Source organism: Sphaeramia orbicularis, chromosome 3 (genome assembly GCF_902148855.1).
Source record: "Sphaeramia orbicularis chromosome 3, fSphaOr1.1, whole genome shotgun sequence".
Classification (NCBI taxonomy): Eukaryota; Metazoa; Chordata; class Actinopteri; order Kurtiformes; family Apogonidae; genus Sphaeramia; species Sphaeramia orbicularis.
In genome coordinates, this window is record NC_043959.1 from 12,891,091 (window position 1) to 12,909,674 (window position 18,584).

Here is an 18,584-nt window from a genome sequence, read left to right on the forward strand (position 1 = left end):
GGACAGAAACACAATCAAAAACAGCAGTAACGAGCAGCATTCGAATAAAAAGAGGTGTTCAGAAATGGGATGGACGCACTAAAAATGGGTAATTCAGAGACCAGTGAGATAATTCAACTAGTTTCACAAGCTTACTCGAAACCAGTGTTTTTCAACCTTGGGGTTGGGATCCCACATGGGGTCGTCTGGAATTTCTAGTAATTGATAAAAAATTAAAACTTACCAATAAAAATGTACATTATATAGCCTAAATGTTGTCTAAAATTAATGTTTATTTGCAACATGTCATAGGAAACTCTTACATGATCAAAAACAAATTAATTTTAGCCAAAAAAAAAAAGTCTGTGTTTTGAATGTCTGGGGTCGCCAGAAATTTGTGATGTTGAAATGAGGTCATGAGCTAAAAAACGTTGGAAACCACTGCTTTAAACAATGTAAGTCTATTATTTCTAAGCTCTGTCTGTGCCTTTTGAAAGGCAAAGGAAACTCAACAGATTATATTAAAAAAAAGATGGGAGAAAGAATTGAATACTGTTCTATCATGTGAACAATGAGACAATATGTGTGAATCTGTCCTTCTACCTCCTCTTCAGCCTACTGGTGAGAATTTAGATGAAAAAATGTGGTACAGTTCTTTATAACACCAAAACGACAGTTTAGTAGAAACCTGAATGCTCCTACTTGCTGGAGGGGTTGGGGGGGGCACAGAGGAAAAACCGCACCCACATTTTTTGGTCCTGTAAGGAAATTATAACTTTTTGGAAAGATGTTGGAATAAAAATAGAACAGATTTGGGGTTTTAAATTACAACAACCTACTCTTCCACTTCTGTTAGGAGATCTTCCTGATGATTTGACAATAAATGACAAATACCTCCTAAAAATTTTTGGTGCTGCAGCAAAAAAAAAAAAAAAAAAAAATCACTCGAAAATGGCTTCGACTTGAGCCACTGGTTCTGGAGGAAAGAAAGTTACTTTCACTTTCCCACTGCATGAACACTAATTAGGATAATCAAACTGTAAACAAAACGTACCTCAATGGCCGCTTTAACTCTAGAAGAATAAGAAGAAAACTTCTGTGGCAACAAGTTTTTGTATTCCAAATGTCCAGAAAAATCCGCTTTCCAAGAAAGAACCAGGGAAAAACTGTACAGGTGCTCTTCACTAGGGATGGGAATCGAGAACCGGTTCTTTTTTGAGAACCAGTTCCCAGTAGCTCGATTCCTTTGAATCGTTTGCCTGCCTGCTTAACGATTCTGCTTATCGATTCCACCTTCGTTGTGCATGCGCGATGACATCACACGTACGCTGCATTGTTTTGGTCAGAACGTAGCCAAGGCGGAAACAGTCTAAACAGACGACACCAGGTCCACTTACTGGTAACACTGTCAAAGCTTCCATGTCTTCAAAAGGGTGGAATCCCTCCAGTATCCTCAAACATTTGTCCACAGCATGTGAATCATTTACAGGAATGTCACGTATTTGATACTCTACTTAATGGCGCTTGTGAATGTAGCGGCAGAGTGAACGCTGGGACGGTTCCGGTGTGGGCAACAAACGTCGTAACTCCTCAAATACAAGTTTCCGAAGGTAAGAAGGGAAAGGAAATGAGGTACAAAACAACGGGAGACAAGCCAAGCCGAGTCAAACTGGTTCCACGTAGTAGAAATGCAGCAATAGAGGAATTAGTAAAGCATCTTTAGTTTCACCTACACTGTATGCCCCCCCCCCAAACCGGCCTGGCGTCATCTGTTATTATTCGTACATACTGTACATGTTCTATTTTCTGTGCAGAGATGGAAATATAACAGACAGTTAATGCAAACACACCCGTTTGTACTCTTTTATTCCCTCACCCAATGAGAATCGATAAGAGAATCGATAAGGAATCGGATCAATAAGCAATATCGATAATGGAATCAGAATTGTTAAATTCTTAACGATTCCCATCCCTACTCTTCACCGCGTGTCTGTATTAGGGATGCATAGTGAGTGCAGCATAAAGTTTCCTGACCCCACAGCGACACAAAAACATAACACAGGTCTTATTAGACTAATGTACCAGGTTTCATGTTCCTATTTATGTTTATTTATTAACAAAAAATGTCTTTATTATAACATGAAATAATTTCTATATTTGACTCAAATTATATTAACTGAAATTGTATAACTGACCAAAAGCATCCACAGTGTATAATAACATTTATCCATTTGATACATAAATATATGCAGCCCATAGCAAGTGACAAAATCACTTATTATCACAAATAACGCTGACAGTCTGGAGGAGTGTTTTTGCTTTTAGCACAAGCCTGAACATGTCTGTACAAAACTAAAGTAGTGCAGGAAGGTTTGATGAACAATGAGGATGTAACGAGCAGAAGCACTCAAGGGCAGGTGCATCATCAAATGAAACAAAGAGGAGTAGAACGAAGAAGAATCCATTTAAAGGAGGACTTCTGTCTTTGTGTTGGAACTAGAGATAAGAAGAGCAGGGGTTTGGTGTAACGTCTGAAGACATCTGAAGGTCAGTCACATCTCCCAGACACAATGATGTCATGGAGGGGGGGGGCGGGGTTAATGAGGCTGGACATCAGCTGAAGCATCGTCCGTTTATTGGGTTAATTTTATTTTTTTTATTTTTTTTACCTATATCTGATTTACATTTTTTTATATTTATTTTTCCAATCCAGACTTAAAGACTAGTGGTGTGTAGTGGCAAGAATCTGGTGATATGATACAAATCACAATACTAGGATCACCATACGATATATCACGATATATCATGATACTGTTAAAAAGGCAATTTTTTTTTTTTTTAATGATTATTTCCTGGAAGACTTGAATTACACCAGAAATCTGCACAAATACTAAAGGCATTTTTATTTGATCCCAACAGGATCCAATGTTATATCACAAAATGTTCCTGTGTTCAAACTGAAATTCTGTTTTACAGACATTACAGTTTCAGATCCTGTTCAAATGTTCATATTCTATTAGTTCACAACTAACATCATAATATTACTTTTGTGTGATCCCAACAAAGGAACTACCGTCTGCCTCTCAGACAGTAAAAACTGCTTTTAGGATGTTTCAAATAACCATTATTTAATAAAACAGTGTTAAATGATAATAAATAAGATATAAACAATAAAGAAAACCAAAACACAAAAATGAACCTCCATCATATCTGCATTTGAATAAATACCTAAAAATATCAATACAGTACTTTTTAATATCGATACAGTATCATGAAATGAAATATTGCGATATATTACAGAACCGATATTTTCTCACACCCCTATTAGAGAGTGGTACAAAAAAAGTGTTTCCAGACACTGGTTTTATTTCCCTAAAAATAACAGCCATAGAAAATTGGGAAAACACCACAGCTCCAACACAGTATCTGTATACATCGCCGCAGCTTTATATTTTCAAAATGTACCAAGGGCACACAGTGGGGGGGGGGGGGGGGGCTGCAAAGATTAGAAAGGAACTCCCAGAAAACACAAACTGTGAACAGCATCAACAATGATGAAGGTGGAGGTGCGAAACAGATAGATGCCCTTGAGGAACGGAGGAACCGTTTGAATCCTCCTTTAAAGGTGCAGAAAAAGCTGATCACATACAGACACACAACTGTGTTCACGTCACAGAAGGAGCACGGAACTGAGTCTGATGAGGAACGGGAAATAGAAATGGAAAAGTTTTAGTGGTTAAAAAGTCCCTTCACTTTTTTTTATTTTATTTTATTTTATTTTTATTAGTGATAGTTAACAAGACAATGTGGACAGAAAAACAACAACACATAAAGGGAAAATCAAACAAATAAACAAATAAACCAAAAACAACAATGACAGAGTATTGACAAACAACAACGATAACATCATATCATTACACTGAAAAAGATCATAAATTAGATTAGGTGCTTGAGGTGAATGCAAAACTTCCCGATTCGATTAATCGACTCAAACTGATTGAAGGGAAATATTCTATTGCAGTTTTCCTGAATTGAAGCTTCTTCGTGCATCACAATAAGCATCCGTGTGAAACACAACAGTGGAACCAATGTTTAACAGCAGAGAAATGAAGGAAACAAAGCTTTGATTCAGGAGAGTTGTGGTTGAATGATTCCTTTGGATCACTTTGAGTCGATTAATCGGTTGCAGCTCTAGTAGACAGGATCGGACACCCCTGAGTTCGACTGTGTGAGTTCAGATTATGACTGTGGACACAGAGTGGATTCAACACAGCTGTGGTTTTCAGCTCCATAATACCAGAGGTAAGACACCGTTTTATTTGGCTTTTGCATGAAATAAATATTACATATATTCATAAATAGATAAATAACTAGATGTTCATAGAATAATTTACAGATTAAACAAGAGGACGTGGTCCAATAGGAGCAGGAGCCAAGCAAAGGCCAGAAATATACAGTATTTAGTGCATCTGTGTTTGTTGTTTTTGTTGAATATGTGGTAGGCTATATGGAAGTGTTTGTATAAAAAGGCTAAACTAATATGTGAACGACTCACCTAACATTTTGGGAAATGTTGGGATACCTTAGAACTGCTCATTATTATTATCATTAGTAGTAGTAGTAGTAGTAGTATCATCATCATCATTATTATTATTATTATTATTATTATTATTATTAATAATAATAATAATAATAATAATAATAATAAAAATAATAATAATAATAATAATAATAATAATAATAATAATAATAATAATAATAATAATAAACCAGGGCTGCAGAGTCTAACCACCGTTGTAGACTCTGCTGCTTTTCTTTTGAACCTCACCTCAGAGTCTTAGATGCGTTCTTCAGACTCCGTAAAGCCGCTCTAACTCTACCTGTCAGCACAGCTGTCTGTGAACGCAGCCTTTCGACCTTGAAGCTGATAAAAACCCACCTCAGGATACAACGGCAGAGGATCGACTGAATGATCTGAGGCTTTTAAGTACAGAATGCAAAAGGGCAAAGTCTTTATGTCTGGAGGAGTTTGTGGATTTATTTACTAAAAATCATAGAAATGGTAGAAGACAGTTTCTGTATCCAGCCTGTCATAAATGTTCATTCAGTTTTATGAATAAACATGACTGGAGACAACACCATGTGCCTTTAATTATTCCCTTTTAAATGGATTCACTCTAATATGTCAGTCTGTGGTACACAAGTTTTATTTAATGCACAACTGCCACCCCAGGAACATAACTGGACCTTGTTGCCCCCCGTGCTAATGCTAACGTGCTAAGTTAGCCTGTATGCTATCCTTTGGTTAATGCCTTATTGTGTGTGTGCTAACACTAACATGCTAAGTTAACTTCTATGCTATTCTGTGGTTAATGCCTTATTGTGTGTGTGCTAATGCTAACATGCTAAGTTAGCCTGTATGCTATCCTTTGGTTAATGCCTTATTGTGAGTGCTAATGCCAACATGCTAAGTTAGCCTCTATGCTATCCTGTGGTTAATACCTTATTGTGTGTGTGCTAACACTAACAAGCTAAGTTAACCTCTATGGTATCCTGTGGTTGATGCCTTATTGTGTGTATGCTAACGTTAACATGCTAAGGTAGCCTCTATGCAATCCTGTGGTTAATACCTTATTGTGTGTGCTAATGCTAACACGCTAAGTTATCCTCTATGCTATCCTGTGGTTAATACCTTATTGTGTGTGTGCTAATGCTAACATGCTGAGTTAGCCTGTATGCTATCCTGTGGTTAATACCTTATTGTGTGTGTGCTAATGCTAACATGCTAAGTTAGCCTCTATGCTATCCTGTGGTTAATGCCTTACTGTGTGTGTGCTAATGCTAACATGCTAAGTTAGCCTCTATGCTATCCTATGGTTAATACCTTATTGTGTGTGTGTTAATGCTAACATGTTAAGTTAGCCTGTATGCTATCCTGTGGTTAATACCTTATTGTGTGTGCTAATGTTAACATGCTAAGTTAGCCTCTATGCTAGCCTGTGGTTAATACCTTATTGTGTGTGTGCTAACGCTAACATGTTAAGTTAGCCTGTATGCTATCCTGTGGTTGATGCCTTATTGTGTGTGTGCTAACATTAACATGCTAAGGTAGCTTCTATGCTATCCTGTGGTTAATACCTTATTGTGTGTGTGCTAATGCTAACATGCTAAGTTAGCCTGTATGCTATCCTGTGGTTAATGCCTTATTGTGTGTGCTAATGCTAACATGCTAAGTTAGCCTGTATGCTATCCTGTGGTTAATGCCTTACTGTGTGTGTTACCAGAGTAGAGCTTGGCAGACACACAGTGTTCACAGATAAACGCTGTTTTCTGATTGGACCACAGTTCCATAATAGTCAGGCTTAAACATGGTAAATTCGGTCTCCGTACCAGTCCAGTCCAATTACAGAATGAATGAACTTGTAAAGTTAGCACCACTCATGTAAGTAGCCTATCCACACTAACACCAACCTTTGCCTCCTAAATGTAAGTTTCCGCAGTAATAAAGTCAGTCCTTTCAGTGGTCAACCCCACTACTCAGAAATAGAACACACACAACAGTACACACAGTAGTGACACAACAGGTGGGTGGGGTTTGTTTTAGATTTGCTCACTGCCGTTTGTCCCATTAAACAACATGGGAGCGCTTAGTTCATTTGGAACAATTTAGGCTTACATGAACCATGTGATGGCTGGAGCGGCGACATTAAAGCGTGTTGTAACTGTCTTTATAAGGTTCTGATCTGATGCTCCTGAGTTTTAATTGAGTTAAAACCAGTCCTGCCAATCCTTCAATCGTGCCACAATATTAATTCTGATATTTGATAATCCAGTATGAACTACATTCTGTTATAGACATTAAGTAAATGTAACAGATTTGTTTTGTTTAATAATAATCTCATTTTCAGTTACACATACCTGACTAGAGCCGACTATAACGTTTCACCAATTAATCAACATCGGCCAATATGTAGCCAGTGTGGCCGATGTATTAACTTTTCTGCTGCGCAGAGATTCTGTTGCTCACTGCTGCTATGTGTGCGTGCGACACGGAGAATTAAATGCTATCACCCCCCCACACACAATCACATTATCACGGAGCTACTGCTAATCCCCCCCAAAAATCACAGACCCCCTGTCTTATGAAGTGTTCACCCCCACACACACACCCATGTCCGTGCACTTCCTGTCTACCTTACAGTTTCATTCTGCCAGCAGGCCTGGGTGTTAATTGCGTAGGGGAGACCGGGGACAGTTGTAACACAGGTCAGTTGTAACTCTTGCTATTGCTCCAATCAGAAACAACTTAGGACTCACCTAATTCACTCTGCACATGCTCAGTTTAGTCCTTAGTCCACATGGGAAGTTGTAGTGCCATGAGGCAGACACATCCAAATTTGTGAGTGAAAACATAATTGTGTGGTCAGTCATATTTTTTGCTGTATTTATTTTTGTGATTGCATAGTTTGCATTTGAAAGTTGTGTCAATTACCTTTGTGAGATAAACAAAGATTTATGCAACTGTTTATCCACCTGTCCACAATTATCTAATATAAAATTATTATATCCTGTGTAGATCAGTGTTCTTATTTCATATATCGGTCAATATATCGGTTATCGACCAATATCGGATATTGGCTGATATCGGCTTTTTTTAGCCCCCAATATCGGCATCGGCCCAAAAATCCCATATCAGTCGGGCTCTATACCTGACATTTTTTTTTAATATCTACTCATTTTTATATTTAACGGTACTCAATGTCGTTATTCAGATTGCCTTCATTTTTTTAAATTACATTTACTTAATTCATAAGGTAAATCTAAATGATTTCACAACTTTCAAATTTACTTAGTATTTTTAAGTGTAAAAATGTTCCACAGGTTAAATTGAGTAGAGCATAGTTAAAGTTTTTAGAGTGTTATACCGATGAGGCATGTCACAGGAATAAAAACATCCCTCACCTCTTGCCCTCTCCCCTGTTGCTTTTTCCCAAAATTAATTCCTTTCATAGATTAGAACTGTAGCAGTCCCTCGGATTAAACTTCCAGATGTAGGGAGTTTCAAACAGGTGTTTTCATTTCTTCTTGGAGTCATTTCACACTCAGCAACACTGTGAAAACTCGCTCTGCTCGCTCCGCTCTCCAAGGGCGCTATTTCATGTCTAAGACGAAGCTGTCCTTGCTAGCATACTCTTTAGCTTCATCTTCGAATCCGCGGGTTTTACAGCACGAGGGAAAAGCAGGAAGTACAACTTAATAAAAACACACAAAGAAGAAAACCTGAGACCTTCAAAATGAAATTGCACACTGTAGGACCACAAGTCTGACTCCGACTCAAGGAACAATCACTGTACATTCATATCAATGCTGCTTAAGAGCCATTTCCAAAAACTGTAAGTACTGTGAGTGGCTAACAACTAGCACTGAGCACAACAAGCTATTCGACCAGGAACTTTTTCAGTTTAATATGAGTAAGGGGACATGAATGAACAGCTTCACCTCGGCAGGTCTGAAATCCAAAACTCTGAGCTCCATTTAATGTCAGCGCTGCATCTGAAAACAGGTGCTGGTGGGTTTTCAGCTGAATGTGAACAGATCAGCGAACAGTAAAGGAGTCCAAACGAACTGGGACATCAACGTGATGTCATGACTCACATAAATATACACACCACTTTAACTGTTGTGTTTTCTGTATGCATTATAAGCTTTCCGTATGTATGTTCACATCGTTATTAGCCCCCTGTCCAACCTGAACTAATGCGTGAAATACCACATACTGAGAGTTAAGGTTACGGTTGTGTGAACTGGTCTTGGCGTAAATTGACATGTGATCAAATGGCGTTGAATAACACGCAAAAGGTTGAAAATGCATAGGTACAGGACGCCAAATACCAAGTACTGATGTGACATATGTTTGTTGAGATCAGTCTGGGGACATTATGAAGCACCTTAGTGACTGAATCTTATTTTTGGGACAAGAATTATCTTTCAGGAGGCACAAGGACTCCAGAGACTCACTGATTAGAGCAGTGTTGTTCAAACTTAGGGTCACGACCCCATGTGGGGTCACCTAAATTTTTAGTAACTGATAAAAATTTAAAAAAACACAACTTACTTATGAAAAAATATCTGTTGAGTTGACAGAGCCAATCCCAATCCATATCAGACAAACTGTGGTTGTGACTAGGGATGAGAATCGAGAACCAGTTCTTTTTTGAGAACCAATTCCCAGTAGCTCGAGTCCTTGGAATCGTTTGCCTGCCTGCTTAACGATTCTGCCTTCGTTGTGCATGCACGATGACGTCACACATACGCTGCATTGTTTTGGTCAGAACGTAGCCAACATGGTGTTGAGGCAGACTCGGTCTAAACAGACGACACCAGGTCCACTGGAACACTGTCAAAGCTTCCATGTCTTCAGAAGGGTGGAATCCCTCCAATATCCTCAAACATTTGTCCACAGCATGTGATTCATTTACAGGAATGTCACGTATTTGATACTCTGCTTAGCAGTGCTTGTGAATGTAGCAGCAGAGTGAACGCCGGTTCTGGTTCTGGTGTGGACAACAAACATCATAACTCCTCAAATACAAGTTTCCGAAGGGAAGAAGAGAAAGGAAATGAGGTGCACAACAACAGGAGACAAGATGAGCCGAGTCGAACCGGTTCCACGTAGTAGAAATGCGGCAATAGAGGAATTAGTAAAGAGTCTTTAGTTTCACTTTCACTGCACCCCCCCCCCAAACTGGCCCTGCATCATCTGTTATTATTATTCGTACATACTCTATATGTTCTATTTTCTGTGCAGAGATGGAAATATAAAAGACAGTTAATGCAAACACACCTGTTTGTACTCTTTTATTCCCTCACCCAATGAGAATCGATAAGGAATTGGATCAATAAGCAATATCAATAATGGAATCGGAATCGTTAAATTCTTAAACAATTCCCATCCCTAGTTGTGAAACTGCAGCACTGTGGTTCTGTTGAGCTGTCAGATGTTCACTGTGGTCGGTTTCAGATGCTGCAGCTCTGTCATAATTTCATAGAGGATCTAAGGCTGTGTGCTGGCTCATACTTAACTAGCATGTCCATTATGTAGCTAGGGGCCAGGACCATTCGGGCTTTAAAAGTGATCAATAAAATCTTAAAATCAATTCTAAAATGCACAGGAAGCCAGTGAAGTGAAGCCAGGACTGGGCTGATGTGATGTCTGTTCAAACCAGTGAGAAGCTAATGGAAGAAAAAAAAAAAGACATCAATCTGTGAACAAACGACCAGCTTCTCAAGGACTGTTCCAGGCAGAGCCACTCAGTCACAGGTTTAACATTTATGACACACACACACACACACACACATACACACACACACACACGTTGACACAGTGGGTTCAGTGTGAGTCGCAGATCTGTCACAGTCCGAGCTGTTTTTCAGTGTGAATATATGAAATATGGAGGACGGCTGTGTTCAGGCAGCCGGAGCAGGGATGAGGGTTCAGGTTTGTTTTCAGAGGACGCCCTGGCCGTCGCTGTTGTTTTGGCTCTGAAGACCTGCTCGGACCCACGCTACAATAATAACTCACTCTTAAGAAAACTTTCAATATTTTTCACCTTCGCTGTAGAATAGCAAACAAATGAGAGACACGTATAAGGTGTCGCAGCGTGATCGCAGTCCAGCGCTGTTTTGGAAGTCAAGAGTTCAGCCGCCATTTTAATGAAATCCAAACCATTCATGATTCACTCCAGCAGACGTTGGATAAGCTCCACTCAGAGGTCCGACAGAACAAATATGGACACCAGCGTCACTACTGTCAGGTTCTTACCATCTGTATAATATGACTGTGATGAATGTAGCGACACCTGCAGTTTAGGAGACGAAAGGGTATTGGATACAAATGGAATTTTTAAAAAATCCAAATTTGTTTATTAATGAGGAAAAAAGGTAAATGCTTAATACCTAAGACACTCTAATTAGTGTAATGCAGACTACGCAGACATAAACTGTGGAAGTAACACTGAGGAACTGTGACGTTTGTTCTATTTCAATGACATAAAGGTCGGATAAATGGACGTTCAGACTGAAATCACACTGGAAAATATCACATCTGGGTCAGATTTAGGACCACATATGAAAGTGGTCTGGGTCAGATGTAGGACCTCATATGAAAGTGGTCTGGGTCAGTTTTAGGACCCCGGGTCAGATTTAGGACCACATATGAAAGTGGTCCGGGTCAGATTTAGGACCCCAGGTCAGATTTAGGACCACATATGAAAGTGGTCCGGGTCAGATTTAGGACCACATATGAAAGTGGTCTGGGTCAGATTTAGGACCCCAGGTCAGATTTAGGACCACATATGAAAGTGGTCCGGGTCAGATTTAGGACCACATATGAAAGTGGTCCGGGTCAGTTTTAGGACCCCGGGTCAGATTTAGGACCGCATATGAAAGTGGTCCGGGTCAGATTTAGGACCACATATGAAAGTGGTCTGGGTCAGTTTTAGGACCCCGGGTCAGATTTAGGACCGAATATGAAAGAGGTCCGGGTCAGTTTTAGGACCCCGGGTCAGATTTAGGACCGAATATGAAAGAGGTCCGGGTCAGATTTTTTATGAACAACCTGAAATGTCTGAAGAAAATTAAATGCAATTCTAACAGTTTTGTTCCTGTTACTGAATGTTTTGTGCCGTTGTAGATCTGATCTGTAATGCATATGTATAAATGATAAATTGAGGCATAATATTGATAAAACTGTAATCACATTTCTTAACAAATTGCATTTTTTTCAGGTTATTCACATCCTTTTTGTTTGGATAGTTTGTAAATGTATATATTGCCATAATTGAATGTTATTTTTTGCACTAAAACAATTCGTAGTTGTCATTATTTATTGGCTATCATGTTATTATTTTACTGGTCCAGCCCGCTTCAGATTAAATTGGGCTGAATGTGGCCCCCCTGGAAGAAAATGAGTTTGACACCCCTGGGTTAACATGTGAACCTTTACCTGCAGTCAGGACTCAGGGGTTAAAGGGTTAATACATGCACTAAGGTTGATGTCTTGTGCGTTGTGTCTTCTCTTTAAGGGTGAGCTCTCAAAGCTAAATGTAAGGTCAAACCTTTTGATTACATAAACAGCCTTACGTAAAGCTTGTAACCTGCTAAAAATACAAAAGCCCATTGGGTTCGACCCTATATATAAGTCTGCTGCTGAATTATTTAATAGAGGCAAAGCTAACAACAACAAAAAAAAGTCACCAATTTACGCAAAACAATTCAAGTACCTTACCTGTCTGCAGAGATTTGAAGTCAGCGCTGTGAAGTAAAGAGGTCTGAGCCAATTCTGCAGCTGTAGTGTTTAGTCAGAGGCGGGGGTGGGGGTTGGGGGGGTGCAGAGATGAAGATAAGTAAGAAAGTCTGAGCTATGGAACAAGAAAAAATAGGACCAATGGCCCTGTAGCTTACCAGCCAAATTAAAAGCTTTGGGAAATGTGTCCAGTTGCCATTTATTATCACCCAGTTCTGTGTATTTATTCTATTACAGAAATAGTCCATGTTTTGGTCATATTCCAATCAGAGCTGTAAAAAATTCAAATTCCAACTTCATATCATTGATACTGATTTATTGGATCAATCCACTTCCTATCTGTTATAATGGGGAAATTTGTCAAAGTTGCACCAAATCCAGAATCAGATCCAGATCCAAATAATTTCAATACCTTGTGTTGACATCATCATACAGAAGCTGTATACCAAGTTTGAAGTCAATCAGAACTGGAGTTTCAGAGAAGACAATTGAAATTTTTTCCCCATAAGAGCCCATGTTAAATTTTCCGTAAGTTCTCGGATCCAGAAGAAGATCCTGATCAGCATGTGGTCATTATGTTTTGGTCATCTCCCCATCAGGGCTGGACTGTAGAAATTTACACTGGATATCATTTATATTTACTGAGTTATTGCATCGATCCACTTCCAATGTCTTTTAATGGGGAAATTTTTCAAAGTGGCACCAAATCCAGAATCAGATCCGGATCCAAATAATTTCACTAACTTTTGTTGACATCATTATAAAGAAGCTGTAGACCAAGTTTGAAGTCAATCGGAATTGTATTTTTGGAGAAGAAGACGATTGAAATTTTGTAACAGACGACGCCAACAGACGCCACATGACGACCATAGTTTACAGCCTGTCAGCCCATGAGCTAAAAACACAGATGCACGTTCAGTTTTTATACGGTCTAGGTTTTATATTTTATAAGGTGTTGATGTGAAAAGCCTTTGTGATTCCTGGGATAATAAGCGTTCATACATGTGCACGTTTGAAAATGTAATTCTGATAATCAGAGGAACAGACGACAGCAAAGGCAGAAGTATGACTTCCTAAACCTACTGCTTGACCTTGGTGCACAGGGGCAGAATTCATCAGCTGGCATTTTCTCAGCAGGAGCTCTTTCTTTTATGCAAACATGAGGCAGTGCCCGTAGACCGCCATGACACCAAACACACACAGAGGAAAACAGTCTGTGCGTGTGAATGTGGACAGGGCAACCAAGGTTCGAATAGTTTGGGATTTTTCATTCTAGTTTAGTTTTATTTAGTTTTGACTTTTTTTTTCTCTAATTCAGTTTGTTTTAATTCGTTTTTAGAGCAGGTTTGCTAGTTTTTATTAGTTTTCATTTTTTTCTAAATGCTTAGTTTTAGTTTAGTTTTAGTATTAGTATTAGTTTTAGTTTTGTCGTATCTTTTCTCTTCTTCTCCGTCGTATTCAAATAAATCCCAGACAGGACTCTGCTGCTTTCTCCCAACTTTAGTCTCCATGTTTCCAGGTAGAGTGGGGACCAGAAGACGACTGGAAACCACAAGTGACGGACCGTCAAGTGTCATATGGTGCTGCTAGCTAAAATTGCTAGAGTGAAATAAATCACTTTTGTATCAATCCGACATTGACAAAGATGAAAACGAAGGGAATTTTATCCATAATTTTTATCTGTTTTAGTTAGTTTTGTAAACACACAGTACAGTTTCAGTTAGTTATTGTTTTTTACTTTTAATTAGGGATGGGAATCATTAAGAATTTAACGATTCCAATTCCATTATCGATATTGCTTATCGATCCGATTCCTTATCGATTCTCTTATCGATTCTCATTGGGTGAGGGAATAAAAGAGTACAAACGGGTGTGTTTGCGTGAACTGTCTTTTATATTTCCATCTCTGCACAGAAAATAGAACATATACAGTATGTACAAATAATAAGAACAGATGACGCCGGGCCAGTTTTGGGGGGGGGGGGGGGGGGGGGGGGGGGGGGGGGCAGTGAAAGAAACTAAAGATGCTTTACTAATTCCTCTATTGCCGCATTTCTACTACATGGAACCGGTTCGACTCGGCTTGGCTTGTCTCCCGTTGTTGTGCACCTCATTTCCTTTCCCTTCTTACCTTCAGAAACTTGTATTTGAGGAGTTACGACATTTGTTGCCCACACCGGAACCAGCCTGGTGTTCACTCTGCCGCTACATTCACAAGCGCTGAGTAGCGTATCAAATACATGACATTCCTGTAAATGATTCACATGCTGTGGACAAATGTTTGAGGATATTGGAGGGATTCCACCCTTTTGAAGACATGGAAGCTTTGACAGTGTTCCAAGTAAGTGGACCTGGTGTCGTCTGTTTAGACCGTTTCCGCCTTGGCTACGTTCTGACCAAAACAATGCAGCGTACGTGTGACGTCATCGCGCATGTGCAACAAAGGCAGAATCGATAAGCAGAATCGTTAAGCAGGCAGGCAAACGATTCCAAGGAATCGAGCTACTGGGAACCGGTTCTCAAAAAAGAACCGGTTCTCGATTCCCATCCCTACTTTTAATTATAGTTTTTATTTATTTCAGTTAATGAAAATGTTTTTTCAATTCTATTTTTTTTTTCATTTCGTTAGTTTTCGTTAACGATAATAACCTTGACACACACACACACACACAGGTACAGCTCTCCACACAATAAGTCAAACGACATGAATCTGGGATGAAAATACTTTTTAGAACCACTAGTGCACGACTGCAAAAAGTGAGTCACCCTATAAATGTTCGATCTAGATTCATTCATCTGACTGTCCTTAACTCCTCTGACTATGAGAGAAAAAAAGGAAAACGCATTTGAGTTTCATTTTTGGAACCATAATGGTTCGCAGAGTGGGCATTTCCACTGCGAATTTCCATCTGGATCTCATCACAGTGAGACACAGAGTGGCCTGAACTCACCACACACACACACACACACACACGCGCACACACACACACACACACACACACTGGATGACTCATCCTCCACAGGAAAGGGAAGTGGTATGTAGCTCAAACATGTAGAATTGGACCTAAATTTAATCGGTGCATTCTACAAACATCAGTCAGAAGTTGGTTTCTTACTCGTTACCCGTCGTGTCCCCATCGGTGCCCCCCCCCCATGACTCATGTTACCGTGGTTACAGTTTGACTTCCATCCGTCTGAACTCATTCAGATCTGAGATTCCATTTTTAGCTGTTTACATGGACATAGAGTATTTAAAGCAGGGGTGTCAAACATGAGGCCCGTGGACCAAAAACAGGCCCGCCAAAGGGTCTGATCTGGCCCACAAAGATGAATTTACAAAGGGCCAAAAATGACTCTGAAGAAATGAACAGTGTCGAACTGGTTTTAGTTCAGGTTCCACATACAGACCAGTTGGAACCTCCAGTAAAATGATAGCATAATAACCGATAAAACAATAACTAAATTAAAACTAAACTAAACTAAACTAAACTAAATAAAACTAAATTAAATTAAACTAAACCAAACTATACTAAACTAAACTAAACTAAACTTATTGGTTTAATCTGGAAAAAAATAATATAAAATTTTGCCCATAGATAATGACTACTCAAAATTTTTCTGTTTCAGTGCAAAAAAAACCCCATTAAATTATGAAAATATTTACATTTACGAACTACCCTTTAACAATAAAATCTGAATAACCTGAACAAATATGAACAACCTGAAATGTCTGAAGAAAATTACGTGCGATTTTAACAATATTCAGTCTGTTCTTAAATGTTTTGTGTCTTTGTAGATCTGACCTGTAATGCACATGTAGAAATGATAAACTGAGGCAGAATATTGTTAAAATTGACCTTATTTTTCTTAAGAAATTTCATTTTTTTCATGCAGTAAAATCAGTTCACTAGACAAAGTTTCTTGAATTCAAATCCTTATCCTCCTCAGACCCAGCTATGGGTTTTCTGTCCCCATTTGTGGACAAGAGTTTCACAACTTCATACAAAAAAAGAAGAAAAAAAAAAAAGAAAAAAAAGGAAACTGTCCACCACAAAGGAATTTCCATGAAAATTTTAAAAACTGCATCTGAAAAAACTGTTGCATCATGATGTTTCCAATATAGGCACTTATTTAATAAAAAACACAAAAAAAGCTGGTACTTTGCTGACATTTCCTGGAGGTTCAATCTAGAAATAAGCATGTTTACAGATGTACGAACATTTATAATAAGAAATTAACTCTTAAAACAAAATCATCAAATCTGAATCTAATTTTTTTTTTCTATCTTGGTAAGAACCAAGATTGAAAAAACGAAACAAAAACAAAAAAAACAGACAGACTAATGGATTAATGCTAACTAGGATATCACTGGGGTTTACAAATGTGAAATAAAAGTTGAGATGAAAGTCACACGCTGCTTTAAGATTCGTCATGACACAATTCTAGGTGGTTTTATATTTGTGTTTGTGCACACAGGTCCTCAGGGACACTGCTATATATGCACACAGTGGTGTAGATCCTGTGCTGCCAGTCCTGTGAATACAGGTTATTATTGTTAACGAAAACTAACGAAATGACGAAAACTAGAATTGAAAAAACATTTTCATTAACTGAAATAAATAAAAAGTATAATTAAAAGAAAAAAATGATAACTAACTGAGACTGTATTGTGTGTTTACAAAACTAACTAAAACGGATAAAAATTATGGAAAAAATTCCCTTCGTTTTCGTCTTTGTCAACATCGGATTGATACGAAAGCGATTTATTTCACTAGGACAATTTTAGCTAGCGGCACTATACGACACTTGACGGTCCGTCACTTGTGGTTTCCAGTCGTCTTCTGGTCCCCACTCTACCTGGAAACATGGAGACTAAAGTTGGGAGAGTCCTGAATGTGAATACAACAGCAACGAAGATAAAAAATAAAAATAAAAACAAGTGTTCAGAGAACGCAAACCTCCGCCAAGCACCCCGAATGGTGTGCATGTGTGGATCGACTATTTCTTTTTATATTCAACAGTTTCCAGGTTGTTCCATACAGCAGAAAAAGTTGAAGCTTGGTACCAGTCATGTGTATGTCCAATTATGTTCAATTCCAATCAATATTTGTTGAGTTCTAATGAAAAATGTGTGGTAAATGGGATTTTCAATGTTAAATTGAAGTGTCCACAGAGTCCACATTCCACAGTGGATGTGGACAATTTTGTGCCAGATACAAGATATTGTTCTAAGCTACGGGTGGATCAAATTGGAGGCTAATTGGAGTCGTTTTGAATTTTTTTAATGAATTTTCAAAAATTGCTCAATGATGACAGATAGGAAAATTGTAGATTTTGTGACCTTGCTGTGACCTTGAACTTTGGCCTACTTGGCCCAAAACTTAATGGGTTGGTCCCAGAGCCTAGGCGTATCTGTGGGGACAATTTGGTAAAGATGGTTGGAATAGTTTTCCCCTTAAGTTGCTAACAAACAAACAAACAAACACACAAACAAACAAACACACAAAGCAAAGTGATCACAATACCTCCTGGCAGAGGTAAAAAACTAAAATGACAATCAACTGAACTAAAACTAAGCATTTAGAAAAAAACAAAAAGTAATAAAAATTTGCAGACCTGCTCTAAAAACAAATTACAACTAACTGAATGAGAGAAAAAAAAGTCAAAACTAAATAAAATAAAACTAAACTAGAATGAAAAATCCAAAACTATTCGAACCTTGTTCTGAATACAGGTTCAAAATCCCTCTAAACATATTTATTAAAAACACCTGTGATTCATTTCTCTTTTGATTGCAAAGACCAACTTCTTTCTTTCAGTTCTGTGGTTGCAGCCATAAAGTGGAAACAACCATTTATCAGCAAGAAATTAGAGAACGAGGAGGGAGACAGGTGGAAAACACGGATTCTATTTGTTCTTGAAGCAGCCTCTTGACTTAAAGCAGCGCACTCTGTCCTCTGAGCCCTTAGAAAAAAGATAAGACAGGAGATAGTGAGGAAAACACCGCCTTAAGCTTACAAAGAGGACCAGTGTTTAGAAAAAAGAGGAAAAAAAGAAAGGAAAAGAGATGCTCACTTCCTCTCCCAGCACATTTCCCTTTCCTTTTCTCTACTTTTATGGCTCATAAAAGGCTTCCTTCCTTCCTTCACACTCACTTCCTGCCTCCTAGAATTAGACCTGTGCTCTGTCTGGCACTCACCATACATTTTTGGAAGCTGTTTTTGTCAACACGGGGCACCGACGGCGGTTCGGGGTCAGAATCAGAGCTTCCCCTCCAGAGGCTGAGGAAGTTCTTTGAGGT